Genomic DNA, 27,928 nt, shown 5'->3' with positions numbered 1-27,928 from the left:
TGGTCGTTTGGAGCGGGGGTGCGGCTTGGGGAAGGGGGGACCCCCCTCCCGGTGAAGGACCGGCCCGGCCTGACGACCGGGGGTGCGGCTTGGGGGAGGGGGACCCCTCACCCCCACCCTCCGGATCCGGACGGGCCCGGAGGAGCGAGGCGGGGCGGGGGGGGTCGCGTCGCCCTCCTGGGTCCGGCCTAGGCCGGGCCGCCCCCCTCGCCCCGGAAGCCCGGCCGGGACGGCGAGACGCCGGGCGGTTCTTTCCGAGTGGCGTCTACGGGGGCGCGCGACCTCTGTCGCGGACGTGGGTCCGGACCGACTCTTCCCGGGTGGCCTCCCTCCCGCCCGGCCGGCCGGTCCTCTGGGCGACCCGCCCGGCGACTCCTCCCCCCTCTCCCTCCCTCTCTCGTGCGGGGACCCCCTTTTCCTTCCCGGACCCCCCTCCCTTCTCCCCTCCGAGGGGCCGGGGCGCTCACCCCGCGCGGCACGCCGTACGGCCGACGTCGGCCCCGCGGCGCTCGCGTGCGCGTCTTTGAGCGGCGTATTTAGACGTGACGTTTCTTCACGACGATAGCGACGCCGACGGCGCCGTCCGTCGAGCGCCCGTTAGGCGCCGGCCGCCGTTCCGAGCGCCGGGTCGGACGCGGCCCCCGGCCCCCGTGGGGCCCGCGGGCCCGGGGAAGCGAAGGGACTCGGCCGCGGTCGCGCGGCGGCCGAGCGGACGTTCGCCCGGATGAGAGTGGCGGAGCGGCGTTAGAACCCGCGGCCTTCGGGTGCCCGTCTCCCCCCTCCGGACCGTGAGGTCGCTGGGGGCGGGGGGATGGGTCCGCGGACTCTCTGTGCGTCGGGCCGTACTCTCCCGAGCGCTCGGTACGGTGCCCTGCCCGTAGCGGGCGCTCCGTGAACGCCGCCGGTCCGTCGCCCGTTGCGTCGCGCCCTCCGTGGCGCCGCGTACGGCCTCCTGCGCGGAGCGGGCGCTCGGCGAAAGCCGCCGGTCGACGGGTTGTCGCGTTGGACTCTCCCGCGCGCTCGGTACGGCGCCCGGCACGTGGCCGGCGCTCCGTGAATGCCGCCGGTCGACCCATCGTTGTACGGGACTCCCCCGAGCGCTCGGCACGGTGCTCGGCACTTAATCGGCGCCCGGTAAATGCCGTTGCTCGACGGTTGGGTCGAACTCTCCCCGGCGCCTGTGATCTGCGCGTCGGAAGCGCCCGGTAAATGCCGTCGGTCCGTCGATTGTTGTGTTGGACCCTCCCGAGCGCCCGCTGCGGCGCTCGGCGCGTAGCGCTCGGGAAATCCCGACGGTTGTATCGTACTCTCCCGAGCGCTGGTGCTCTGCACGTCGGAGGCGCTCGGTGAATGCCCGTGGTTAATGGATTGTTGTATGGAACTCCCGGCGCTTAGGGCGGCGCTCCGCGCGTAGTAAGCGCTCAACAGATACCGACGTTATCGGCTCTCCCGAGCGCTTAGCGTGGTGCCCGTAGGAAGCGCTCCGTCAATGCCCTTGGTGGGTTGATTGCTGTAGCCAACGCTTCGGGGGCGGGGGGGGTCAGCGTGGCGCTGCGCCTGTGGTAAGCGCTCGACAGATACCGCCGGTCGATGATCGACCGTACCGAGCGTTGGGGAGGACGCCCGGGGCCTAGTAGGAGAGGACCCGGGTTCTGGTCCCAGCCCTGCCAATTGCCGCTTGCTCGTGTGACCTTGGGCAAGTCGCTTTACTTCCGCGGGCCTCAGTTCCCTCGTCTGGAAAGCCGGGGATGAGTCTCGCCGTCGCGATCATCGTCGTCATTATTTCTTCGAACGCCGCGTGGGACGGGGACCGCGTCCAGACCGCTTTTCTCGTATCCGCCCCGAGCGCCCGGTACCGGGCCCGCCGCGTCGTAGACGCTTAGAGAGAATTCCAGCGTTATCGTCGCTTTGATCGTTATTACTGTCATTATAGGGCGGAGTTAGCGGCCCCCAATCCAAAGAGGGAGCGCGGGACCCTGGCGTGGGTCTGCGGAGGTGACCCTAGATTGCGGGTTTGTCCGGCGGGGCCTTGGACGGGTGCTCAGAGCGGCGCTTGGCACGTAGTACGCGCTCAAGTACCACCGGGATGACGGGTGAGTAGCCGAGCCGCCCGGAGGCCTCGGGGAAATCTCCGGGGAGTTGGGCGACCCGACGGGAAAACGCCAAAATAGAGGTTTCTCGCTAGTCGGCGGGTCGGTCGCGGGTAATGAGGATGACGACCCTGATGATGCCGGCGTTGGTTAAGCGCTCACTGTGGGCCGGGCGCCGTCCTGAGCGCCGGCGGGGGGGGGGGGAGACGAGGCGAGCGGGTTGTCCCACGAGGGGTTCACGGTCTTCGCCCCCGTTTTACAGATGAGGGAACCGAGGCCCAGAGGAGCGCCCGCGGTCACGCGGCCGACCCCGAGCGCCGACCGGACCCAGGGCGCCGGCCTGAGCCCTGGGGAGAGGGCAACGGAACGGACGCGTTCCCTGCCCGCGAGGCGCTTCCGGGCTGGAAATCGCTCATTCGGCCGTATTTATCGAGCGCTCACGGTGTGCGGAGCGCTGGACTGAGCGCCTGCGGACGACGCGCCGCGGGGGGCCGGGGAGGGATCCAGGGAGCGAGTCAGGGAGCGGGCGCCGGTGGGCGTGGGGGAAGCGGCGCGGTGGGTTGCGCCCGGGAGGCGGGAGGTCGTGGGTTCCGATCCCGGCCGCGTCGCTCGTCTGCCCTGAGACGTCGGGGGAGCCGCCTCGCTTCTCCGGGCCTCAGTTCCCGCAGCTGGGAAATAGGGATGGAGACCGGGAGCCCCACGGGGGACGACCTCACGACCTCGTACCTCCCCCGGCGCTTAGAACGGTGCTCGGCCCGGAGTGAGCGCTCAACGGATACCGTCATCGTCATTATTATTCCTCTCATTATTATTTGGGCCTCGGTTCCCTCAGCTGGAAAATAGGGATGGAGACCGGGAGCCCCACGGGGGACGACCTCACGACCTCGTACCTCCCCCGGCGCTTAGAACGGTGCTCGGCCCGGAGTGAGCGCTGAGCGGATACCGTCATCGTCATCGTCATCGTCATTATTATGAGCGAATACCATTATCATCATCATTCTCGGGGCCTCACTCACCTCGGCTGGAAAATAGGGATTAATAATAATAATAATAATAATAATAGTAATGTTGGTGTTTGTTAAGCGCTTACTAGGTGCAGAGCGCTGTTCTAAGCGCTGGGGGAGATACAGGGTCATCGGGCGGTCCCACGTCTTTTTTACAGATGAGGGAACCGAGGCCCAGAGAAGCGAAGTGACCCGCCCGCAGTCACCCGGCTGACAAGTGGCAGAGCCGGGATTCGAACCCATGACCTCTGACTCCCGAGCCCGGGCTCTCTCCACTGAGCCGAGCCCCGCCGCGGGCCCCGCGGGGGGCAACCTCATGACTCTGCATCTCCCTCCGCGCTTAGAACGGTGCGCGGCACGTAGTAGGCGCTTAATAAAACCGTCATTATTATTATTATTACCAAATGCCGTTTATTATTATTATTATCATCATCATTATTATTCTCTGGGCCTCACTTACCTCAGCTGGAAAATAGGGATTGAGACTGGGAGCCCCACGGGGGGCAACCTCACGACCCCGTATCTCCCCCAGCGCTTAGAACAGTGCGCGGCCCGTAGTAAGTGCTTAACAGATACCGTCGTCGTTATTATTATTATTATTATTATTATTAACAAATGCCATTATTGTTATTATTCTCTGGGCCTCAGTTACCTCGGCTATAGAACGGGGATGGAGGCTGGGAGCCCCACGTGGGACAGGGACTGTGTCCAGCCCAATTTGCTTGTATCCACCCCGGCGCTTAGTACGGTGGCTGGCACATGGGAAGCGCTTAACAAATATAATAATAACAAAAATTATTATTATTATTATTCTGAGCTGGGCGCCCGGGGAGGACAGACGCTTTACGCAGAGGGAGACTGCTTAGCAGGGCAAGGGGGCGGGGACGGTCTCTCTCTGTTCCCGAACTGTCCATGCCAAGCGCTCAGTCCAGCGCTGTGCACCCAGTGAGCGCTCAATAAATACGACGGGATGAGCGAAGGGGCCGGAGGGGGTCTCGAGGCGGTGGTCAGCTGCCCCCCGAGCGTAGGGCGACGCGGTCGGTCCGTCGTCTTCGCCTTCGACGTGTCCCGTGATGAGCGGTGGATGGAGCCCGGGCCTGGGAGTGGGTTCCGACCCCGGCCCGCCGCTCGTCTGCGGCGTGGCCTCGGGCGACTCGTTTCACTTCTCTGGGCCTCGGTTCCCCGGCCCGTCAGATGGGGGGGAGGACCGGGAGCCCCGAGAGGGACGGGGCCGCGTCCGATCCGATCTGCTCGTATCCTCCCCCCTCCCCCCCCCCCCCCACCGGCGCTCAGTACGGTGCCCGGCGCTTAGTAGGTGCTCGACCGACGCCTCCGTCGTTATCACCGTTACGGAGGCCGTGCCCGGGACGTGGGGCTTTTTCCCCGCCGTCGCCCCGGCGGGAAGCGCGTCTCCACGGGAGTAGATCGGCACCGAACCCGGCTCCCCGCCCCCGCTCCCCGTCGCCCGGTCGGGCCCGGGGGCCGGGGCCGGGACGGCGGGAGACGCGGGGGAGGGGGGGCGGGGGCTCTCCTTTCGGAAGGCCCGGGCGGGCTCGCCGATCCGTGCGGATGATCCCTCCCGCCGCCTCCGCGTTCCGGCCCCGCCGGGTTTGGCCGAGAAAAGCATCGCGGATCCGTTTACCTGCGGCGAGAGACTTCGGCCGGGGCGCCGGGTTTCCCCGGCTCGCTTCTGCGGCCGCGGGGCGGGGGCCGGTCGGGCGCCGCGGGCCCTGGACGGCGCCGATTATGATTACGGCATCTGCTGGGCGCTCACCCCGTACCCCGAGCGCCGGGGGGGGGTGGACACGAGCAAATGGGGTCGGGCCCCGTCCCCGCCCCGCGTGGGGCTCCCGGTCTCAGTCGCCGTTTTCCGGACGAGGAGGAGGCCGGAGAGGTGGAGCCGCTTGCCCGGGGTCCCGCGGCAGACGGGATGGGAACCCGCGACCTTCCGACTCCCAGGCTCGGGCTCCACGTTGCCGCTTCTAAATACGATACTGACCGCGTTCACCGGGCGGCCGCTGGGCGGAAAGAAGGGCTTGGCACGGTGCTTCGCACGCAGGAGGTGCTCAGTGAATACGACCGAAGGAAAAGCCGATCGGGCTCGGGCCCCGTCCCGCGGGGGACTCCCAGTCTCAGAGGGAGGGAGGGCGGGTGTTTCGTTCCCGTTCTTCGGGTACGTCCGGGGCCTCGATGATCAATAGTGACGGTATTCGTTAAGGGCTCACCGTGTGCCAGGCGCTGTTCTAAGCGCCGAGGTAAATACCAGGGCATCAGCTCGCCCCCCGTGGGGGCTCACAGCCTCAAGCCCCGTTTTCCAGGCGAGGTCACCGAGGGACGGAGCAGTCGGGTGACCCGTCCGAGGTCACGCTGCGGACAGGTCCCGATTAGACCGTGAGCCCGTCCCTGGGCGGGCCGAACTGTGTATTCCTCGCGTTCGCTGCGGTGCTCCGCGCGGAGTAAGCCCTCGGTAAATGCTGTCGAATGAATGACAGGGCGGCGCGACGGGGATTCGAACCCACGCCCCCCGACTCCCAAGCCCGGGCTCTCGCCACTGGGCCACGCCGCTCCTCTACTATAATAACGACCGTGTGCCGAGCACCGGTCTAAGCGCCGGGGCGGGGGGGGGGGATACGAGGTCACCAGGTGGTCCCACGTGGGGCTCCCAGGCTTCAAACCCATCTTCCAGATGGGGGAACTGAGGCCCAGAGAAGTGAAGTGACTCGTCCGAGGTCACCCGGCAGGCAAATGCGCCCCGACCTCGCCTTCTGAGTAGACCTCTCTGCTTCCCACCCTTGGCAACGTGACTTTACTCCCCTCCTCTCCCCGCAGAGGGTGAGCAGCACGCCTCGGGAGAAGCGGCCTGGCCCAGCAGCGTGGCTCAGTGGAAGGAGCACGGGCTCTGGAGTCAGAGATCATGGGTTCGAATCCCGGCTCGGCCCCTTGTCAGCTGGGTGACTTTGGGCGAGTCGCTTCACTTCTCGGTGCCTCGGTGACCTCATCTGTAAAATGAGGATGAAGACCGTGAGCCCCACGTGGGCCGACCCGATTCCCCCGTATCCCCCCCGGCGCTTAGAACGGTGCTCGGCACATAGTAAGCGCTTAACGAACACCAACATCATTATTATTATTGTTATTACGGCACCGGTTAGGCGCTTACTATGCGCTAAACGCCCTTCCGAAGCCCGGGGGGAGATCCGAGTCCATCGGGTGGGACACGGGCCCTGTCCCTCACGGGGCTCCCGCGCTTTATTCCCCGTCCTACGGCTGCGGGCACGGAGGCGGACCGGCGGCGGAGCCGGGCTTAGAGATTTGAGCCCTAGTGGAGAGAGCGGGGACCTGGGTTCTAATCCCGGCCCCGCCACCTGCTCGCCCGGCCGGTCACTTCCACTCCTCCGCGCCTCAGTTTCCTCAACTGTAAAAGGGGGAGACCCGTTCTCCCTCCTCCTCGGACCGCCGGCCCCAGGCGGGACGGGGGACCGCGTCCGACCCGATCAGCTCCCACCTACCCCGGCGCTTAGAACAGCGTGTGACGCAGGGTGGACGCCTAACGAAGGAGCGGCGTGGCTCAGTGGAAAGAGCCCGGGCTTGGGAGTCAGAGGTCACGGGTTCGAATCCCAGCCTCGCCGCCTGTCAGCTGGGTGGCCGTGGGCGAGTCACTTCACTTCTCTGGGCCTCGGTTCCCTCATCTGGAAAATGGGGATGAAGACTGGGAGCCTCACGTGGGACGACCCGATGACCCTGTATCTCCCCCAGCGCTTAGAACGGTGCTTGGCACATCAGTGTTTATTAATATTATTAATAATAATAATAATAATGGTATTAAGCATTATGTGCCAAGCACCATTCTAAGCGCTGGGGGAGATACAGGGTTATCGGGTTGTCCCACGTGGGGCTCCCAGTCGTCATCCCCTTCTGATCAGACCGTGAGCCCGTCAGTGGGCAGGGACCCTCTCTATCTGTTGCCGATTTGTCCACTCCGAGCGCCTAGTACAGTGCTCTGCACGTAGTAAGCGCTCGATAAGTACTGTTGAATGGACGAATGAGCTCGTGGGTCCGAATCCCGGCTCTGCCGCTTGTCAGCTGGGTGACCGTGGGCGAGTCGCTTCACTTCTCTGGGCCTCAGTTCCCTCCTCTGTAAAATGGGGACGAAGACCGGGAGCCCCACGTGGCACGACCCGATGACCCTGCATCTCCCCCAGCGCTTAGAACGGTGCTCTGCACAGAGTAAGCGCCGAACGAATGCCTCTCCCCCCGATTAGACTGGGAGCCCGTCAGTGGGCAGGGGTCGTCTCTGTCGGTTGCCGAGTTGGCCAGTCCGAGCGCTTAGTACAGCGCTGTGCACGCAGTGAGCGCTCGATAAGTACCACCGAATGAATGCCGTGAAATGCGGGGCGGCGGGGGCGTGGAAAGCTGGGGTCCCGTGAGGTCCTTTCGGGATCGCCCGGCATCGCGCCTCCCTTCGAGGTCGGTTTGCCGTGTCCCGCGGGGCTAGCGGCCAATCCCGGGAGGGGGACGGGAGTTCTCCCGCGGGAGGATCTCTCCCCTTCCTCCCGAGGAGCCACGGGCCGTCCCCAAGGCGGGAGTGACCCCACCGGTCGCCTGGCCGCCGGGGACCCCGGCCCCGAGCGCCTGGGCGGGGACGACGGGGTCGGCCCTCGGCCGGACGTATCTGTCGAGCATTTACTAGGTGCCGGGCGCCGGACCCGAGCGCTCGGGAGACTCCAGCAGGACGATAAACAGACGCATTCCCCGCCTACGAGGAGCTGACGGTCCAGAGGGGGAGACGGACGTTAATAGAAATAAATAAACGACGGATGGGGACGCGGGGTGGGGCCGGGACGGGGGGGACGAAGAAAGGGAGCGGCTCAGGGCGACGCGGAAGGGACGGGGAGAGGGGGAGGGCGCGGTCGGGGGAGGCCTCTCGGAGGAGAGGGGCCTGGGAGGAGGCTTTGAGCGGGGGAGAGTCACTGCGTCTTGGGTGCGAGGGGGGAGGGCGGGACGTGGGCGAGGGGTCGGCGGCGAGAGCGACGGGGGCGACGTTAGACTGAGAACGATGGCATCCGCGGAGCCCTTACTGGGGGCCAAGCGCCGTTCTGAGCGCTGGGGGGGGGGGGGGGATGCGGGGTCATCAGGTTGGCCCGCGTGGGGCCCAGTCCCCGTTTTGCAGGTGAGGTCACCGAGGCCCGGAGAAGCGAAGCGGCTTGCCCGGAGTCACCCAGCGGACGAGCGGCGGGGGCGCGATTAGAACCCGCGACCTCCGGCTCCCGAGCCCGGGCTCTTGCCACCGGGCCCGCGGCCCTCCGAGAGCTGGCGGTCCGGCGAGGGTGGCGGGAGACACGGAAACGGGGTGTTCACCCGGAAGCGGCGCGGCTCGGTGGGAGGAGCCCGGGCTCGGGAGTCGGAGGTCACGCGTTCGAATCCCGGCCGCGCCACCCGTCAGCGGTGTGACTGTGGGCGAGTCACTTAACCTCTCTGTGCCCCGGTTACCTCGCCTGTAAAATGGGGATCAACCGTGAGCCTCTCACGTGGGACGACCCGATGACCCCGGATCTCCCCCGGCGCTCAGAACGGCGCTCCGCACACGGTCGGCGCTTAACAGGTACCAACGTTATTATCATCACTGAGCGCCGACCGTGTGCAGAGCGCCGTTCTGAGTGCTTGGGAGAGTACAGTTCAGCAGTAAACAGGCCGCTTCCCTGCCCGCAACGAACTTAGCGTCTCGAGCGGCAGCGTGGCCTAGTGGCAGGAGCCCGGGCTTTGGGAGTCGGAGGTCCTGGGTTCTAATCCTGGCCCCACCACTTCTCCGCCGGGTGACCTTGGGCAAATCACTTAACTTCTCTGAGCCTCAGCGACCTCATCTGTCACGTGGCGGATTAAGCGGGGAACAACCCGATTACCTCTTATCTACCCCAGCGCTTCGCACATTGTAAGCGCTCAACAAATACCCTAACTGTTATTATTAGGAGCGGGGAGGCAGGCATTAATGTGACAAAAGCTACCGCCGTGTCCGTAAGTGCAGTGGGGCTGGGAGGGCGGGAGAAGGGAGAGAGGAAGTCAGGGCGACGCCGAAGGGAGTGGGAGAAGAGGAGAGCGGGGGGGGACATAGTCAGGGAAGGCTTCCTGGAGGAGGCGGGCGTTCAGTAAGGCTTCGAAAAGCGGGGGGAGCAACCGCCCCAGCCGCCGCCAGTTCCGGGGGGCCGCCGTGGGTCGTGTCGGGCAGCGGGAGGGTCGAGGTCTGCGGTCGCTCTCCTCCGGGGCCCCCCGCCGGACCGGCCTCACGGGAGGGGACCCCGGGCCGTCCCCGGAGCGGTCCGGCCCTCAGAACCCGGGCATCGGAAGGTCACGGGTTCGCATCCCCGCTCTGCCGCTCGTCAGCTGTGTGATCTCGGGCGAGTCACCTTACTTCTCCGGGCCCCGGTTACCTCGTCCGGAAAACGGGGAATTGAGACCGTGAACCCCACTTGCTCGTATCCACCCCGGCGCTTGGTCCGGCGCCCGGTACCCGGCAAGCGCTGACAATATTCCGCGATGGCTGTTATATGGTACTCTCCAAACGCGCAGTAAGCGCTCGGTAGATACCATCGACCGACTGACGTTCGGTAGGCGAGCCGGGTGGGGGGTGGAACAGCGGGATGGGACCGGACGTTCCGGGCACGGAGTTCTTCCCTCCGGTCTGAGATGGTTGCTTTGAGTGGATCAGGGCGGCGGTTTTCCGTTGGTCCGAGGCGGTGTTTATTGTTCTGTTGTCCTCTCCCGAGCACTCAGTACAGTGCTCTGCGCACAGGAAGCACTCGGTAAATACAGCTGATTGATCCTCCCGCTCTCCCCGGCTCCGAGGCCCCTGACGGCGGAATCCCCGGGCTCGGCGTTCAGAGGAGGTGGAGACGGCGCCCGAGCGGGAGGTGCCTCCTCTCCCGCCCTCCCGCCGGGTATTTTTGGGAATGCTGTCCGATGTGGCGGGCGGGTGTGCCGGGAAGACCGGGCGAGAGGGCAGGGATGGCGGTGGGGCGGGAGGAAGAGGAGGAAGAGGAGGCGCCTCTGGGATTTGGGGCATTTCTGGAGGATTTCCGTCCGGCCGAGGAGCCGGCCCCCGCTCACCCCGGCCCTGCGGATTCAGTTTTTGGCCCTTGGCTCCGGCGGGCCGCCTTGGCCGTCGACCTCCTCGCCTCCGTTGACCACCCCCGCCGACTTGGATGCCCTGGGCGAGGGTCACGGACCGGGCCCCGGCCCTCGGGATGCTCACGAGGCGCAGCGAGCGCCGAGGGCCAGGAGAAGAAGCGTCCCAAGCGGAGGAATGTCCCGCTCCGAAAGGAGAACGTCAGCCGAGGGCGAATGTCTCCCCTTTCGGATCGAAGGCCGCCGGGGAGTCGGAGGGCGTTCCTCGGACCGCGGGAGCCTGACGGGATGGGACGCGGTCGGGGTCCGGAGAAGAGACCGGGAGCCTGGCGTCGCGCCGACACGGATCATCCTTCCCCGGGGCGGGCCCCCGTCGGGAGTGTCCTGGGAGCCCACGGTCCTGGGCGACGGAAGTGGGGAGACCTCAGACCGGCCCATCCGGCCGTCTGGCTTGAGGAGAGGGTGAAACGATGGACTTAGAGGAGGCCTTTGGATCGTCCCTGGGATCCGCGCCCCCGTCTCTTCCCTGCGGGTATCGGGGAGCCGGCTCCGCGTCCCTCCCTTCCCGGACGTCTTGCCTGAGGACGGAATTTCCTCCGCAGGGCCTGAGGGCCGATCTTTTTAATAGCGATGATGATGATAATGGTATTTGTTAAGTGCTTACTGTGTACCGAGCACTGTTGTAAGCGCTGGCGTAGATACAGGGTCATCAGGTTGTCCCACGTGAGGCTCCCGGTCTTCAACCCCATTTTACAGATGAGGGAACCGAGGCAGAGAGAAGTGAAGTGACCTTATTTATCTCTGTTGTCTGTCTCCGGCTCTAGACCTGAAGCCCCGGGTGGGCAGGGGATGTGTCTGGTTGTTGTTGTACTGTCCTCTCCCGAGCGCTCAGTCCAGTGCCCTGCACACAGTAAGGGCTCGAAAAATATGACGGGATGAATGCCCCGTGTGGGGCTCACGGTCTTAATCCCCATTTTACAGATGAGGTGACTGAGGCACAGAGAGTGCAGGGACTCGCTCAGGGTCGCACGGCAGACGAGTGGCGGGGTGGGGATTAGAACCCACGTCCTCTGACTCCTAAGCCCCTGCTCTTTCCAGTGAGCCACGCTGATATTTTCCGGACGGGCCCGCGGGCACGCCGACCCCCCCGTCCGCCCGGCCGCTCGCCTCAGTGAGGGGTTGGTGGCCTGCCACCCCAGGCCTGAACCGTCGGGCCGGGGAGGGTGCCCGACGGGGGGGAGGGGGGAGAGGGACCTGACGGGAGGTCGGTGGCCTCAGAGACCCTCCCCTTTCACCCCCCCCCCCCCCAAAATTAGGGAGCAGAGAGGGACCTGAGGGGAGGCTGGTGGTCTCAGAGACCCTCCCCTTTCACACATCCCCACACCCCCCCCCAAAATTAGGGAGCAGAGAGGGACCTGCCGGGACGCTGGTGGTCTCAGAGACCCTCCCCTTAAACACACACACACACGGGATAGGGACCGTGACCAGCCCAATTTGCTTATATCTAGCGCGACACTTAATACAGTGCCTGGCACATCGCAAGCGCTTTAACAGAAACCGCAGTTATTATTATTATTGTCCTTGTTATTATTTAGGAGCGGAGAGGGACCTGACGGAAGACTCTCCTCTTGCGTGTGCGTATGTACACACACGAATTCACAGACTCTCTCTCTCTCAGAGACCCAGACAGAAACCCACAGAGACAGACACAGTTAGAGAGACCCACACAAGGCATAGACACGGACAGAGACACCCACCAAAACCCTCCCGATATATAAGCACCCGGGCGTACAAATAAAATATCACACACTGATACACCCACTTGCCACAGACACACACACATCCTCCTGCAGAGAATCTCCCCAGACAGACAACTGGGTCCTGCCTCCGGGCGGAATTCATTCGGTCGTATTTACCGAGCGCTCACCGGGTGCGGAGCGCTGTGCTGGGCGCTCGGGAGGGACAGTGCGGCGACAGAGGCAATCCCCGCCCGCAGCGGGCTCACGGACCCGCGGGGCCTGACCCCAGAGAAGGTGCAACTTCCAGAGAGAGAGAGAGAGAGCGGAGGCGGGAGTCAGGCCTGGTGGAAAGAGCCCGATCTTGGGAAGGTTCGAACCCCAGCTCTGCCACTTGCCTACCGTGTGACCTTGGGCAGTCACTTTACCGCTCCAGGCCTCAGTTTCCCCTCCCTCCCTCTGAGGCTGGGAGCCCCGAGTGCCGGGACGGGGATTGTGTCCGACCCGATCGTCTCGTGTCTGCTGTAGCGGTTGGAACGGAGTAGGCGCTCGTCGAACGCCGCGGTTATTATTAGTATTATGATTTCCTCTGGCCGGGAGAGGCTCCTCCCTGATTTGGGTCCCGTGGACCTCTGGGCCTTTAGGTGAGGATTCGGTCAGTCACATTTATTGAGCCCTTACTATGTGGAGAGCGCTGTACTAAACACTTGGGAGAGCATGGTATGTGAGGAACAGGCACATTCCCTGCCCACGACGAGCTCACAGTCTCGAGGGGGAGACGGACGTTAATAGAAATAAATAAAACTGCAGATACGTCCGTGAGTGCCGCGGGGCTGGAAAGGGGGGAATGGAGAAAGGGAGCGAGTCGGGGCGACGCGGAAGGGAGTGGGAGAAGAGGAAAGGAGGGCGCAGTCAGGGAAGGCCTCTTGGAGGAGACGGGTCTTCGATAAGGCATTGAGGGCGAGGGAGTAATTATCAGAGTTGAGGAGGGAGGATGTGGGTGAAGAGTCATTCGGTCAGGCGTATTGATTGAGCGCTTACTGTGTGCAGAGCACTGTTCTCATCGCTTGGAAAGTACAGTTCGGCAACAGACAGACGATCCCTACCCGACATCGGGCTCCCGGTCTCGAAGGGGGAGACGGACAACAAAAGAACCCCAGTAGACCGGCATCGAGAGTCGGCGGCGAGACGGAGGTACAGCGAGAAGGTTGGCGTTAGAGGAGCCGAGCGTCCGGGTCGGAGTAGGAGGGTAGCCAGGTGAGGTAGGAGGAGGCGATGGACTGCTTCCTGGGCACCGGTGAGGAGTTTCTGTCGGACGCGGAGGTCGCCACCGGAGGTTCTCGAGGAGTGGGGAGACACCGACCGAACGTTTCGGTAGAGGAGTGAAGCGGGGACCGGAGCGGGGAGAGACGGGAGGATGGGCGGTCAGCGAGGGGGCCGACGACAGAGTGATCGAAGCGGGCCGGGACGAGTGATTGCCTTAACTCGGTGGCAGTTGGGATGGAGGGGAAAGAGCGGATCTTGGCGATGTCGTGAAGATGGGAGCCACGGGCTCCGCTCTCTGCCTCTCGACCGTGAGGCCCCCTGAGGGTCGGAAGCGTGTCTGATACCCCCTCCCTCCTCCTACTTGGACCGTGAGCCCCGGGAGGGGCGGGGACTGTGTTGGCCCTGATTATCCTGTATCTGTCCCGGCGCCGGGCACAGTGCTTGGCCCAGCGTCAGCGCTTAGCTCTGCTACGGTTGTCGTCGCCAGCATCCCGGGCGCTCAGTACGCCAGTCGGCACGTAGTAGGCGCTCGGTGAACTCCGATCAACCGATGGATGGAATTCGCTGAACGCTGGACTTGGGTCCTGATTCCGGCTCTGCCGGATGGGCTCGGGGAAGTCGCTTCACTTCGCTGGGCCTCGGTGACCTCATCTGGAAAATGGGGATCGGGACCGCGAGCCCCACGTGGGACGGGGATTCTGGTCGTCCCGACTGGCTTGTGTCCAGTCTGGCGTTTAGAACGGCGCCTGGCACGTTGTCGGCGTTTAAAGGTACCGATGTTATTATTAAGAATAATAATAGAGAAGCAGCGTGGCGCAGTGGAAAGAGCCCGGGCTTGGCAGTCAGAGGTCATGGGTTCGAATCTCAGCTCTGCCACTTGTCAGCTGTGGGACTGGGGGCGAGTCACTTCACTTCTCTGGGCCTCGGCGACCTCATCTGTCACATGGGGATTAAGACTGTGAGCCTCACGAGGGACAACCTGATGACCCTGTATCTCCCCCAGCGCTTAGAACGGTGCTCTGCAACATGGTAAGCGCTTAAATACCAGCGTTATTATCATTAATAGCATTATTATATGCAGAGCGTGGCACTGAGTGCTTGGGAGAGCCCAGTACAGCAGAATCGGTGGTCGTATTCGCTGCCCGTACCGAGCGTACAGCCTAGAGATTCCACTGACTGATGGATGGATTGCCTCGGTCTACCTTCCGCTGCTCCGAGAAGCCGCGTGGCCTAGCGGGTAGAACACGGGCCTGGCAGTCAGGCCGACCTGGGCTCTGCCGCTTCTCTGCCGTGGGACCTTGGACAAGTCACACTCCCCTTGAAGGGTTTTCCGCTCATCCCTGCTGGGCCGATTTATATTATCGTTGTTAATTATTAATAATAATGGCACTAGTTAAGCGCTGTCCGTATGCTAAGCACCGCATTAAGCGAGAAGCGCTCCGGCACAGTGGCTAGAGCACGGGCCTGGTCGCGGGTTCCGATTCCGCCTCGGCCCCATGTCTGCTGGGAGGCCTTGGGCAAGTCACTTCAGTTCTCTGTGCCTCCGTTACCTCGTCTGTAAAATGGGGGCTGAGACTGTGAGCCCCACGTGGGACGGGGACCGCGTCCAGCCCGATTTGCTCGTATCCACCCCGGTGCTCGGTACGGTGCTTGGCACGTACTAAGTGCTTAGCAGATACCACGATTATTATGACTTTAAGCTAATCAGGTTGGACACCGTCCCCGTCCCACATGGGGAATCGCACTCTTAATCCCCATTTTTGCAGAGGAGGGAATTGAGGCCCAGAGAAGTGAAGTGATTCGCCCAAGGTCACCCAGCAGACTCCTGGCAGAGCCAGGAGGAGAACCCGGGTCCTTCTGACTCCCAGACGGGGGCTCGGTCCCCTAAGCCACGCTGCGTTATGGGTTCCGTTCTCCGGAGAGGCAGGGGACTGGACCGGTGGAGAGAGCCCGGGCGTGGGAGTCAGAGGTCGTGGGTTCGAATCCCGGCCCCGCCACCTGTCAGCTGCGTGCCTTTGGGCCGGTCGCTTCGCTTCTCCGGGCCTCGGTTTCCTCACCCGCAAAACGGGGATTAAGACCGGGAGCCGCACGCGGGACAACCTGATTACGGTGTATCCACCCCAGCGCTTAGAACGGTGCTTGGCACATAGTAAGCGCTTAAATACCGTCGTCGCCGTTAACAGATCCCACGCGGCTTGTGCGGTGACCCGCCCCCCCCCCCCCTTCCCCCCACCCACCGGCCCAGGGAGAATCACGTAGTCCTCGTCACCTCGTCCACCCTCCTGCTTTCAGGCGGCCCCGACGTAACCAATCGCAGGCCAATGAGACCCTCTCCTCGAGACCCTCCGGTGGTTGCCCTCCCACCTCCGCCCCCGAGAGAAACTCCTCCCCGTCGGCTTTAAGGCCGTCCATCCCCTTACGCCCTCCCACCTCACCCCGCTCCTCTCCTACCCCACCCCGGCCCGCCCGCACGCTCCGCTCTTCTCACGCCAACCCGCCCACTGGGCCTCCGTGTCGCCGACCTCGCCGCCGACCGCCCGCCCACGTCCCGCCCCCGGCCCGGATCGCCCCCCCCTCCCCAGATCTGACGGCGGGCGACTCTCCCCTTCTTCCCGGCCCTGTTGACGACGGCCCATCTCCCCCAAGAGACCTCCCCACCCCACCAGCCCCACAGCACTTCCTCATTCGTTCAGTCGTATGTATTGAGCGCTTACTATGTGCAGAGCACTGTCCTAAGCGCTTGGAATGGACAGTTCGGCAACAGGTAGAGGCCGGCCCTGCCCAGCGACGGGGTCCCGGTCTCGACGGGGGAGAGAGACAGCAGAACGAAACAGAACGAAACAAGGAGTCTGGCGTAAATATCATCAAGCTAAATAGGATCAGAGATAGATACACATCGTTAACGAAATAAATAACTTGCGTCCACATCCGTAATTTTAAGGCCCGTCTCCCTCTCCGGACTGTAAGCTCGTTGTGGGCGGGGATTGTGTCTGTTTATCGTTCTGCCGTACTCTCCCGAGCGCTTAGAACAGTGATCTGCGCACTGTAGACGCTTAGTAAATGCGATTGACTGACTCTCCTGCCCTTAAAAGGTTTCCCCTCAGAGAGGGTCCCTAATTTTCCACTGCCACGGCGATTTACCCCCCGACGCCCCCCCAGCCACAGCCCCTTAACCCCCTCGTCTTGAGCGGGGCAGCGGGAGGGGACTTTGCGGATGCCCAGGCCGCCCCGGGGCGGGGATCGGATTCGTTCATTCAGTGGTACGGTGCCTCAGCGCGTAGTACAGCGCCTGGAACATAGTTAAGGACTTAAATACCATTAGTATTATTATTTATTGAGCCCTTACTGGACAAGGTGGAGGCGATGTGTCCTCAGCCTCTCCGGGAGAGGGGAACCGCCCGGCCGGCTAGCCAGAGTGGCCACCCTCCGTCCGTCCGTCCCTCGATGGCACGGGGGGTCCCGAAACCCCCGGATGACTCGGCCCAGGCCCGGGAGAGGAAGCGGGGAGGGGAGGAGGGGCGGACGACAGGGAGACAGCGGCCAATCCGTCAATCAGTGGCATTAATTCATTTATAGAGTTTGTCAAGCGCCTGCTCAGTGTCGGGCACCGTCCTAAACGCCGGGATAGATACAAGCTGGACTGATTAAATAATTTAATAATAACTTTGGCATCTGTTAAGCGCCTGCTACGTGCCAGGCACCGTACTAAGCACTGGGGTGGATACAAGCAACGCGGGTCGGTCACAGTCCCTGTCTTATTCCCCATTAGTAAACTAATCACCTTACTAATCACCTTACAGAGAAGCAGCGTGGCTCAGTGGAAAGGGCCCGGGCGTGGGAGCCAGAGATCATGGGTTCGAATCCCGGCTCTGCCACTTGTCAGCTGTGGGATTGTGGGCAAGTCACTTCTCTGGGCCTCAGTTCCCTCATCTGTAAAATGGGGATGAAGACTCTGAGCCCCACGTGGGACAACCTGATTCCCCTGTATCTCCCCCAGCGCTTAGAACAGTGCTCTGCACATGGTAAGCGCTTAACAAATGCCAACGTTATTATCATTATTATGCTGTAAGCTTATGTGGGCAAGGAATGTGTCTGTTATGTTGTACTCTTCCAAGCGCTTAGCCCAGTGCTCTGCACACAGTAAGTGCTCAGTAAATACAGTTGACTGACTGGACACAGTCCATGTACCACCTAATAATAATGATGGTATTTGTTAAGCGCTTACTATGGGCCAGGCGCTCTTCAGAGTGCCGGGGTAGAGACAAGGTGATCAGGTTGTCCCACGTGGGGCTCACGGTCTTCATCCCCATTTGACAGATGAGGGAACTGAGGCACAGAGAAGCGAAGTCACACAGCTGAGAAGTGAACTCGTGAAGCGCTCCATATTTTGACCCCGTTTTGTTAATGAGGTTTCCATCCCCTTGATTCTATTTATGGTGATTAAGTTGTCTTGTTTTTGTCCGTCTGCCTCCCCCGATTAGACTGTGAGCCCGTCAGTGGGCAGGGATTGTCTCTATCTGTTGCCCAGTGGGACTTTCCAAGCGCTTAGTCCAGTGCTCTGCACATAGTAAGCGCTCAATAAATACAAGTGAATGAAAGTGGCAGAACGAGGATCAGAACCCACGACCTCTTTCTCCCAGGCCCGGGCTCTTTCCACTGAGCCACGCGGCTTCTCTGCAGCTCATAGAGCTCACGGTTTTAACCCCCATTTTCCAGACGAGGGAACCGAAGCCCAGAGAAGTGAATCGACTTGCCCAGGGCCCCACAGCAGACGGGGGACGGAGCCCGGGATTAGGACCCAGGTCCTTCTGACCTCCGGGCCCGGTCTAGTTCCACTAGGTCCTGCTGCTTACTGAGCGCTTAACTGAGTACTTTGGGAGATGGCGATCCCACAGAGTGGGTAGGTGCGTTCCCGACCCACGAGGAGCTCGTTGCCCGGAGCGGGAGACGGACATTAAAATAAATTACGAATCGGGACGTGAGCGCCGGGAGTTGAGGCTGGGGTGACTGTCCGGGGCATAAAGGGGCAATACGCAGACCCCCTTTCCCTCTGCTCCCCCTCCCCATCGCCCCGACTCCCTCCCTCTGCTCTATCCCCTTCCCCGGCCCCACACCACTTGTATATATATATATATATATATATATATATATATATCCATATTTATTATTCTCTTTATTTCATTCATGATGTGCATCTATCTATAAATCTATGTATATCGACGCCTGTCTACCTGTTATGCTGTCTCTCTCCCCCTTTCTAGACTGTGAGCCCGTGGTTGGGCGGGGATTGTCCCTGTCCGTTGCCGAACTGTACTTTCCAGGCGCTTAGCGTGGTGTGCTGCCCGCGGTAAGCGCTCAATCCGTACGATTGACTGAACGAATGCACGAAGTGCGCAAGACACACGGAGGGGAGAGGGAGAAGGGGAGAGGAGGGCTCAGTCGGGGAAGGCCTCTCGGAGGAGACGGGCTTTTAAGAAGGCTCCGAGGCTGGGGAGAGCAGTGGTCTGGCATTCATTCAGTTCGGTCGTATTTATGCGCGGAGCACCGTACTAAGCACTTGGGAGAGTACGGTATGACAATAAACAGACCCGTCCCCTGCCCGCAGCGAGCTGTCGGTCTCGACCGGGTGATGGGATGTTCGATGGTGACCAGTGGGCTCTCTCCCCCGCGGTCAGCCAAGGGGAAAGTTTAGACCGAAAGACGCGCTTCCCGATGAAAAGGAACCGGCGGCCAAATCCCCCACAGGAAACCTTTAATCCTCCTCGAGAGAGCCGTCTGCCCAACCCTGATGATAATAATGTTGGCATTTGTTAAGCGCTTACTACGTGCAGAGCACTGGGGTAGATAGAGGGGAACGAGGTTGTCCCACATGAGGCTCACAGTCTTCACCCCCATTTTACAGATGAGGGAACTGAGGCACAGAGAAGTGAAGCGACTCGCCCACGGTCACACAGCTGACAGGAGTCGGGATTCGAACCCACGACCTCTGACTCCCAAGCCCGGGCTCTTTCCGCCGAGCCCCGCCGGTGCCTGAGGCTGGGGATTGGACAAGGTGACCCCGGGGGGTGACCCCGGTGATGGAACGGCGATCGGTCCGAGGCGGGACCCTTACCGTGAGAGGCCCTTCCTGACCGTGAGCCCGTTGCCGGGTAGGGATTGTCTCTATCCGTTGCCGAATTGTACTTCCCGAGCGCTTCCCACAGTGCTCGGCACACAGTAAGCGCTCGATGAAGACCGCTGAATGAATGAGTGAATGCCCCCAGTGAGTTTACGGGCCAGCGGGGGAGGCGGACGTTAATCGAAAGAAATAAATGACGGATGTGGACCTAAGCGGCGTGGACTGGGACCGGGGATGAATAAAGGGAGCGAGTCAGGGCGACGCGGGCGGGACGCGGAGAACAGGAAATGTGGGCTTCGTTCGGGGAAGGCTTCTTGGAGGAGGTGGGCCTTCGATACGTCCTCGAAGGGGGGATTTTTTTTAACAGATCCTTCGTTCGGAAACTTCTGCGTAAGCTCCTTGAGCGCTGGAGTCTGGGCCTGGGACCCGGAAGGACCTGGGTTCTAATCCCGGCTCTGCCCCTCGTCTGCCGTGGGACCGTGGGCAAGCCGCTTCGCTCCTCTGGGCCTCAGTTACCTCACCTGTTAAATGGGGATCGAGCCCGGGCGCCCCACGTGGGACGGGGACCGTGTCCCGACTGGATTTGCTCTTGCCCGCCCCGGCGCTTAACGAATACCGTCATTATTCTTACCCGCTCTGTTGTACTGGACTCTCCCGAGCACTCAAAAAATTCCACTGATTGAGCGACGATCACCCAAAGGGTCGTGAGCTCCTTTGGGGAAGACAAGATCACCTCGTCGCCCAATCCGTCGGAAACGAGATTTAGGCTCCTCTCTGCGGCAGCCTCTGGCTAAACCTTGCACTTGTTTTGTTTTTTTTTAGGGTATTTATTAAGCGCTTACTGTGTGCCAAGCACTCTTCCAAGCAGATGGAAAGTTAATCTGTCTTAAAATCGCAGTGAATTATACTTTCCACACGCTCAGTCCCGTGCTCTGCACACAGTAAGCGCCCCATCGATACGATTGAAGAATGAATGAATGATCGTCCCACGTGGGGCTCACGGCCTTCATCCCCATTTTACGGAGGCCCAGAGAAGTGAAGCGACTTGCCCAGCGGTGGAACCGGGATTAGAACCCAGGTCCTTCTGACCCCCAGGCCCGGGCTCCACCCACTGACCCACCCTGCTCTGTAGCTGGCGAACCCACCGAGTGACAGGAGCCGTGTCTTAGTCCTGGGTCCCGCACGGGGGGAGGGTCTAAATAAGCAGTCGCGATACTTGCAGGGTTTTTTAGGTGCTTACTATGTGCCGAGCCCTGCACTAGGCGCTGGGGTAGGCGGAAGATTGGCAGGTCGGCCCCAGGACCGGCCCACCCAGGGCTCACAGTCTAAGAGGGAGGGAGGAGGGGTATTGGATCCCCGTTTTCCGGATGAGGAAACCGAGGCTCAAAGAAGTGAGGTGACTTGCCTGAGGTCGTACAGCGGGCAGATGGCAGAGCCGGAAGCTCGTCGTGGGCAGGGAGTGTGTCCCTCTAGGGTCGGGTCGTCCTCTCGCAAACGCTGAGGACAGTGCTCCGCACACAGCGAGTGCTTAATAAATACCGCCGGTCGATTGACTCACTCGTGTCCTCGCCCCACCCGTAGGGCGTTATTATTATTCCTAATAATAACGGTGATAATAATAATCTCCTTGAGGATAGGAACTTGATTTTGTCAGCCTGTCCCCTCCCCCGTCCCCGCCGGAGGGAGCCAGATCCGGAAGTCACCGTCGTGCCGGTGGTGACGGTCGACCGACTCACTCGGCCCCCGGGGATCGATCGATCGATCGACGGGTCAGCCGTCCTCCCCGAAACGCTGGGTCTCCGGAGCCGGCGCCGGCCCGACGCCGTCCAGGGACCTCACGGACCGTCCGGCTGCCTCCGTACCTCTGGGCCGAATTGACCGAACGCCCGCCGGGGCCGGAGCGCTGTGGCGAGCGCTCGGGAGAGCACGAGAGAGGGAGGAGAGGAGCTCGCCGCCCTCGAGGAGTTCACGATCCGCTAGGCACGGAGGCCCCCGGTCTCTTAAATCCTCCGGCTGTGTGGGACATCACGGACCGTCCCTTCTCTAAGTGGCCCTCGGAGAGGCCAGTCCTCGATTTCCATCTTGCTCCTGGAACTAAGCTCAGTCAGCACTTGGGGACTCGCTCCCCCTCGGGCTTGCATTCATTCGGTCGCGTTTATTGAGCGCTCCCTGCGTGCCGAGCACTGGACTGAGCGCTTGGAAAGTACAATCCAGCGATAAAGAGAGACGACCCCTGCCCGTCTGGCGGGGGAAGGGAGGCAGACATGGATACAAGTAAACGGGCATCGATAGCAATAAATAAAGGCAGCGTGGCTCGGTGGAAAGAGCCCGGGCTTGGGAGTCCGAGGTCATGAGTTCGAATCCCGGCTCTGCCACTTGTCAGCTGGGTGGCTGTGGGCAAGTCACTGCACTTCTCTGGGCCTCAGTTACCTCCTCTGTAAAATGGGGATTAACCGTGAGCCTCCCGTGGGACAACCTGTTGACCCTGTATCTACCCCAGCGCTTAGAACGGCGCTCTGCACGTGGTAAGCGTTTAACAAATACCAACATCATCATCGTCGTCATATAAAAGTGCCGTCGGGCGGGGAGAAGAGGGGAAGAGCAAAGGGAGAGAGGGCGGTGCGGAAAGAAGTGGGAAGTCCGCTCCCCTGCGGCCCCCCGCTCCCGGCCCCAGACCACCGAAATCCGCGTCTGTAATTTATCTATTTCTATTAACGTCTGTCTCCCCGTTTGGACTGTAAGCTCGTTGCGGGCGGGGAATGTGTCCGCTTATTGTCGTATTGTATATATTTTCATTACCCTGTTTATTTTGTTAATGAATTGTACGTCGCCTCGATTCTATGTAGTCGCCACTGTTTTTACGAGACGTTCTTCCCCTCGACTCTATCTATCGCCGTCGTTCTCGTCCGTCCGTCCCCCCCGATTAGCCCGTGCGCCCGTCAGACGGCAGGGACCGTCTCTATCTGTTGCTGACTTGTTCATTCCAAGCGCTTAGTACAGTGCTCTGCACATAGTAAGCGCTCAATAAATACTGTTGAATGAATGAATGAGTATTGTACCCTCCCCAGCGCTTAGTATAGTATTCTGCCCACGGTGAGCGCTCAGTAGCTACGACCGACTCGATTAAGCGCCTCCTTAAGTGCACATTATTATTACCTTGGTGTTTATTAAATGCGTATTATTCGTCAAGCTTTGTTCGAGGCCCCCGGGGTAGATGCAAGTTAAGCAGGTTGGACCCAGTCCCTGTCCCCCGTGGGGCTCACGGTCTTAATCCCCATTTTACAGATGGGGGAACTGAGGCACAGAGACATGAAGCGACTCGCCCGCGGTCACAAGCCGGGATTAGAATCCAGGTCCTTCCCACCCCCGGGCCCGTGCTCCGTCCCCTGGGCCGCACTCCTCCCCTATTTTCTTTCCTACTCTCAGTCTACCACGATGCCCATCTTTTAGACTGTAAGAGCCTGGAAAGGAAGGATCGGGCCTCCTTACTCTACTGGACGCCTCCGAGCACTCAGTACAGTGCTCCGCGTTCAATGCGAGAAGCGATAGCGTAGCGGGCGGATAGAGTGCGGGCCCGGGAGTCAGCGGGTCATGGGTTCTAATCCCAGCTCCGCCGCTCGTCTGCTGTGTGGCCTTGGGCAGCTCATTTCACGACTCCGGGCCTCCGTTCCCTCATTTAGATTAAGAAGGTGAGCCCCACGTGGGACGGGGGCCGTGTCCAACCCGACTGGCTGGTATCCGTCCGAGCGCTTAGTACAGTGTCTGGTACATGGTAAGCGCTTACCAAACACCATTATTATTCTTAACTACAGTAGACTGTAAACTCTTGGAGGGCAAGGATCGTGTCCGCACCCTCCTGAGCGCTCGGTACAGCGCTCTGCACCCAGAAGACTCCGAACTCCTCAAGGGCAAGGATCGTTTCTCCCAACTCTGTTGTACTCATAATGTTGCTATTTGTTAAGCGCTTACTGTGTACCGAGCACTGTTCTAAGCGCTGGGGTAGATCCAGGGTAATCAGGTTGTCCCACGCGCGGCTCACAGTCTTCGCCCCCATTTTCCAGATGAGGTCACTGAGGCCCAGAGAAGTGACTTGCCCCCAGTCCCACAGGATCCGAACCTGTGACCTCTGACTCCCAAGGGGGTTTTTTTCCCCACTGAGCTACGCCGCTTCTCTTTTGAGCGCTCAGCACAGTGTCCTGCCCACAGATGACTGTGAGCTCCTCGCGGTCAGCGATCGAACCCACTGCTGGGCTCCCCCTAACGCTCGGCACGGTGCCGTGGATGCGGTGGGCGCGCTAACAGCGCAGTTGATTGATTCACTGATCGATCGTTCCAAGGTCCCGGCAGCCTCCCCGGGTTTTTAACCGATGCTTCGGAGTCTTCCCGGAAACTCTCTGGTCGTTGGGATGAGGGAACGGGGCTGCCGACCCTGGAATGTTGTTCCCTTTTCCTCTTCTCCCGCTCCCTTCTGCGTCGCCCTGACTTGCTCCCTTTCTTCATCCCCCCGGCCCCGCACCGTTTACATCCCGATCCCTCATTTATTTATTTCTGTCCGTGCCTCTCTCCCCCTCGAGACTGCAAGCTCGTTGTGGGCAGGGAGTGTGTCTGTTTATTGTTATTTGGTACTCTCCAAGAGCTTAGGACACTATCACGCGCCCACTAAGCGCTCCCTAAACACCGTTGACCGAATGAATTCCCTCCTGAGCGCTCGGTTCCGTGCTCTGCGCCCAGCGAACTCAGTAAGATCGATTGATTTCCGCGGCTTTTCCATTTTTACGATACCCGGGAGCCGTCGGCAGGGCGGACGAGCGCTCGGTTTTGGTTGCTGATCCAGAGTGCCCCGGTCCCTTTCGCCTGCCTTTTTTCTTCCCGTTTTTCTGGTATCCGTTCCTCCTTCCGGAGTATTTAGTGAGCGCTTACTGTGTCCAGAGCACTGTACTAAGCGCTTGGGAGAATACGACACAAGAGAATTAGCAGACACGCTCCCTGCCCGGCCCGAGCCCGCGTTCTAGAGGGGGAGACCTACGTTGAGATGACTGAATAAGGAATTCGTAATATATAACTCAAAGATACGCACCTAAGTGCGGCGGGGTGGGGGGTGGGGAAAATATCCAGCGTCCGAAGGTCACAGATCCAAGTTAAGCGACGGCTCTGTGTTAAGCACTGGCGTAAGCGCTGGGATAGATGCAAGTTAATCAGGTCAGATATAGCCTTTGGTCCCAGATGGGGCTCGCAGTCTCAACAGGAGGGAGGACGGGTATCGATCGAATCCCCATCTTGCGGCTGAGGAAACTGAGGCCCGGAGAAGTGAAGTGACTCGCCTAAGGTCACACATGGAGACCGGATTAGGACCCCGGTCCTCTGACTCCCAAGCCCGGGCTCTGTCCACTAGGCCACCCGGCTTCCACGCTTCCTCTCGAAAGACTTACCGTCCCCGCTAGACTGTAAGCTCGTTGCGGGCAGGGAATGTGGCCATTTTGTTGTTGCAGTGTATTTTCCCAAGCGCTTAGTCCAGTGTTCTGCCCACGGTAAGTACTCAGAGAAGCAGCGTGGTGCAGTGGAAAGAGCGCGGGCTTGGGAGTCAGAGTTCGTGGGTTCGAATCCCGGCTCCGCCACTTGCCAGCTGTGTGACTTTGGGCAAGTCACTTAACTTCTCTGGGCCTCAGTGACCTCATCTGTAAAATGGGGATTAAAACTGTGAGCCCCACGTGGGACAACCTGATCACCTTGTATCCCCCAGCGCTTAGAACAGTGCTTTGCACATAGTAAGCGCTTAACAAATACCGCTATTTACTTATTTCAGATTGATTGACCGATCAGTTGACTGACTGAGAATATGTTTCTAACCGAGGCCCAGAGAAGTAAAGTGACTTGCCCGAGGTCACGCAGCAGGCAAGAATGATAATAATAATAATGTTGGTATTCGTTAAGCGCTTACTATGTGCAGAGCGCTGTTCTAAGCGCTGGCGTAGATACAGGGTCATCCGGTTGTCCCACGTGAGGCTCACAGTTAAATCCCCATTTTCCAGATGAGGTAACTGAGGCCCAGAGAAGTGAAGTGACCTGCCCACAGTCACACAGCTGACAAGTGGAGCTGGGAGTCGAACCCATGACCTCTGACTCCTAGGCCTGGGCTCTCTCCGTTAATCCGTCCCGCCTCCACCGCTTGTCTGCTGGGTGACCTTGGGCGAGTCACTTCACTTCTCTGGGCCTCACTTACCTCATCTGGAAAACGGGGATTGAGACCGGAGCCCCGTGTGGGACGGGGACTGTGTCCAACTCCATTTGCGTGTACCCAGCCCAGCGCTTAGTACAGTGCCCGGCACATAGTAAGCATTTAACAGATACCATAATAATAATTATTATTATTGGACTGTAAACTCGTTGTGGGCGGCAGATGTGACTTTTTACCGCAGTATTGTATGCTCCCCAGCGCTTAGGACAGTTCTCTGTGCCCAGTAAGCGCTCAATACTTGTTCTTGTCTGTCCGTCTCCCCCGATTAGACTGTAAGCGCATCAGAGGGCGGGGACTGTCTCTATCTGTCACCGATTTGTCCATTCCAAGCGCTTAGTACAGTGCTCTGCACATAGTAAGCGCTCAGTAAATACTATCGAATGAATAAATACGATCGCCTGACTGTTTTCGATCTAAAGGACCTGCTGAGGTGCCTTGTGCCAAAGGGCGGGTTTGGGAAGCCCGAGCCAGACGGACAAAAGTTCCCTCCTTCCAGGAAGCAGCGATGCGAACGTTTTCTCTCGACCAACGCCGTGATTCTCCTCCTCCTTCTGATTTTAGGGCTCGACGATTCGGGATGAAGCCTGGAACCCCTTGGTAAACACGTCGTTTTTTTAAAAAAAAAACAACCCTGCGGCCTACTTATGAAAAAGGCGGAAAGACCGTTCCGGATTTGGTTCAGGTAGGCGGCGCTTCCGGGCCCTTGGTCCCCCCCCAGTGTGTCCTAGGGGACTCTCTCCTGCTGGAATCGGCCAGGTCAGAATCGCTCAGCCTCTCCCTTGGGCCGCGGGCCCGCCTTCGTTGTGACAGCAGTAATTATACTTATTCATTCGCTCGTTCATTCATTCGGTAGTATTTATCGGGCGCCCACCGTGCGCAGAGCACTGCACTGAGCGCCTGGAATGGACAATTGAGCCATAAGGAGAGGCAGTCCCTGCCCACCGCGGGCTCCCCGTCTAGAAGCGGGGAGAGAGACGTCAAAACGAGTAAACAGGCATCAGTAGCGTCGATATGAATAAACAGAATTAAAGATATATACACGTAGACGGGCATTAATGTAAATAAATAGAATTATACGTATATGTCTATATACGCGAGTGCTAGGCGGAGGGAGATAGAGCAGAGGGAGCGAGTCGGGGCGACGGGGTGGGGAAGGGGGGCTGAGGAGAGGGGGCGGCGTAGTCTGGGAAGGCCTCCCGGAGGAGGGGAGCCTTCGGTAGGGCTTTGAAGGAGGGAAGCGTGATTGTTTGGCGGATCTGAGGGGGGAGGGCGTTCCAGGCCGGAGGTGGGACGTGGGCCGGGCGGTCGACGGCGGGACGGGCGAGGACGAGGCCCAGTGAGGAGGCGCCAGAGGAGCGGAGGGTGCGGGCCGCGGTGGAGGAGGAGAGAAGGGAGGTGAGGTAGGAGGGGGCGGGGGGATGGACAGGCTTTAAAGCCGATAGCGATTCTTGGCATCGTGATGTATTTGTTCAGCGTTTATTACGTGTCGTGAACTTCACTGAGCTCCGTGGTGGATCGCTCAGTCAGTGGTGTTTATTGAGCGCTTCTTTGTCCGGAGCATTTTACTATGCGCTTGGGAGAGTAATAATAAGAAGAAGGATTGTGGAATTTGGTAAACCCTTACTGCGCGCCAGGCACTGTACCGACCGCTGGGATAGATACAAGCAGATGGGGTGGGACACGTGGGGCTCCCGGGCTCAATCCCCATTTGCCCGGTGAGGGAACTGAGGCCCGTTCATTCAGTCGTATTTCCTGAGCGCTTACCGTGTGCCGAGCGCCGTGCTAAGCGTTCGAAGAGTACGGCGCAACAATAAACAGGCACATTGCCTGCCCACGGTGAGCTTACGGTCTAGAGAAGTGAAGTGATTTGCCCCAGGTCACACAGCAGGCAAGTGGCGGAGCGGGGATTAGAACCCATGACCTTCTGACAGCAGCGTTAGCAGACCCATCCCCCTGCCCACCACGAGCTTACAGTCTAGAGGCGGATGGAAAGCCAGACAAGTCCCTATCCCACATGGGGCGTACGGTCTACTGGGGAGAGAGAACGGGTGTCGAATCTCCATTTTACCGATGAGGTGCGTGAGGCTGGGGAAGTGAAATGACTTGTCCAAGGTCCCCCAGCAGACCAGGCGGCAGAGCCGGGATCGGAGGCCAGGTCCTGCTGACTCCCAGGCCCGGGCTCTAACCGCTAGGCCACGCCGCTTCTCTAGTCGGCACATAGTAAGCGCTTAACAAATACCAACATTATTATTATTATTATTATTCTAGCCGATTTCCCGGGCTGGGTGACCGAGAGTCAAAGCCGGACCCTTGGCGTCTCGGGGTGGGGTCCGTGCTGGCCGACCTCCCCATCTTCCCTCCCC

General features: G+C 60.5%; 1 long non-coding RNA gene across 1 annotated transcript; it reads left to right on the top strand.

Annotated features, from left to right (window-relative positions):
• Positions 1-1,902: 1,902 nt before the first annotated feature.
• LOC114812220 lies at positions 1,903-26,181 on the top strand. The gene is made up of 2 exons (XR_003759869.2): positions 1,903-2,093; positions 26,127-26,181. It is a non-coding gene; the product is annotated as an uncharacterized LOC114812220 (long non-coding RNA).
• The last annotated feature ends 1,747 nt before the right edge of the window (positions 26,182-27,928 follow it).

This window comes from Ornithorhynchus anatinus, chromosome 5 (genome assembly GCF_004115215.2).
Source record: "Ornithorhynchus anatinus isolate Pmale09 chromosome 5, mOrnAna1.pri.v4, whole genome shotgun sequence".
In the NCBI taxonomy this organism is placed as follows: domain Eukaryota; kingdom Metazoa; phylum Chordata; class Mammalia; order Monotremata; family Ornithorhynchidae; genus Ornithorhynchus; species Ornithorhynchus anatinus.
This window is presented reverse-complemented; position numbering and strand designations above follow the sequence as displayed.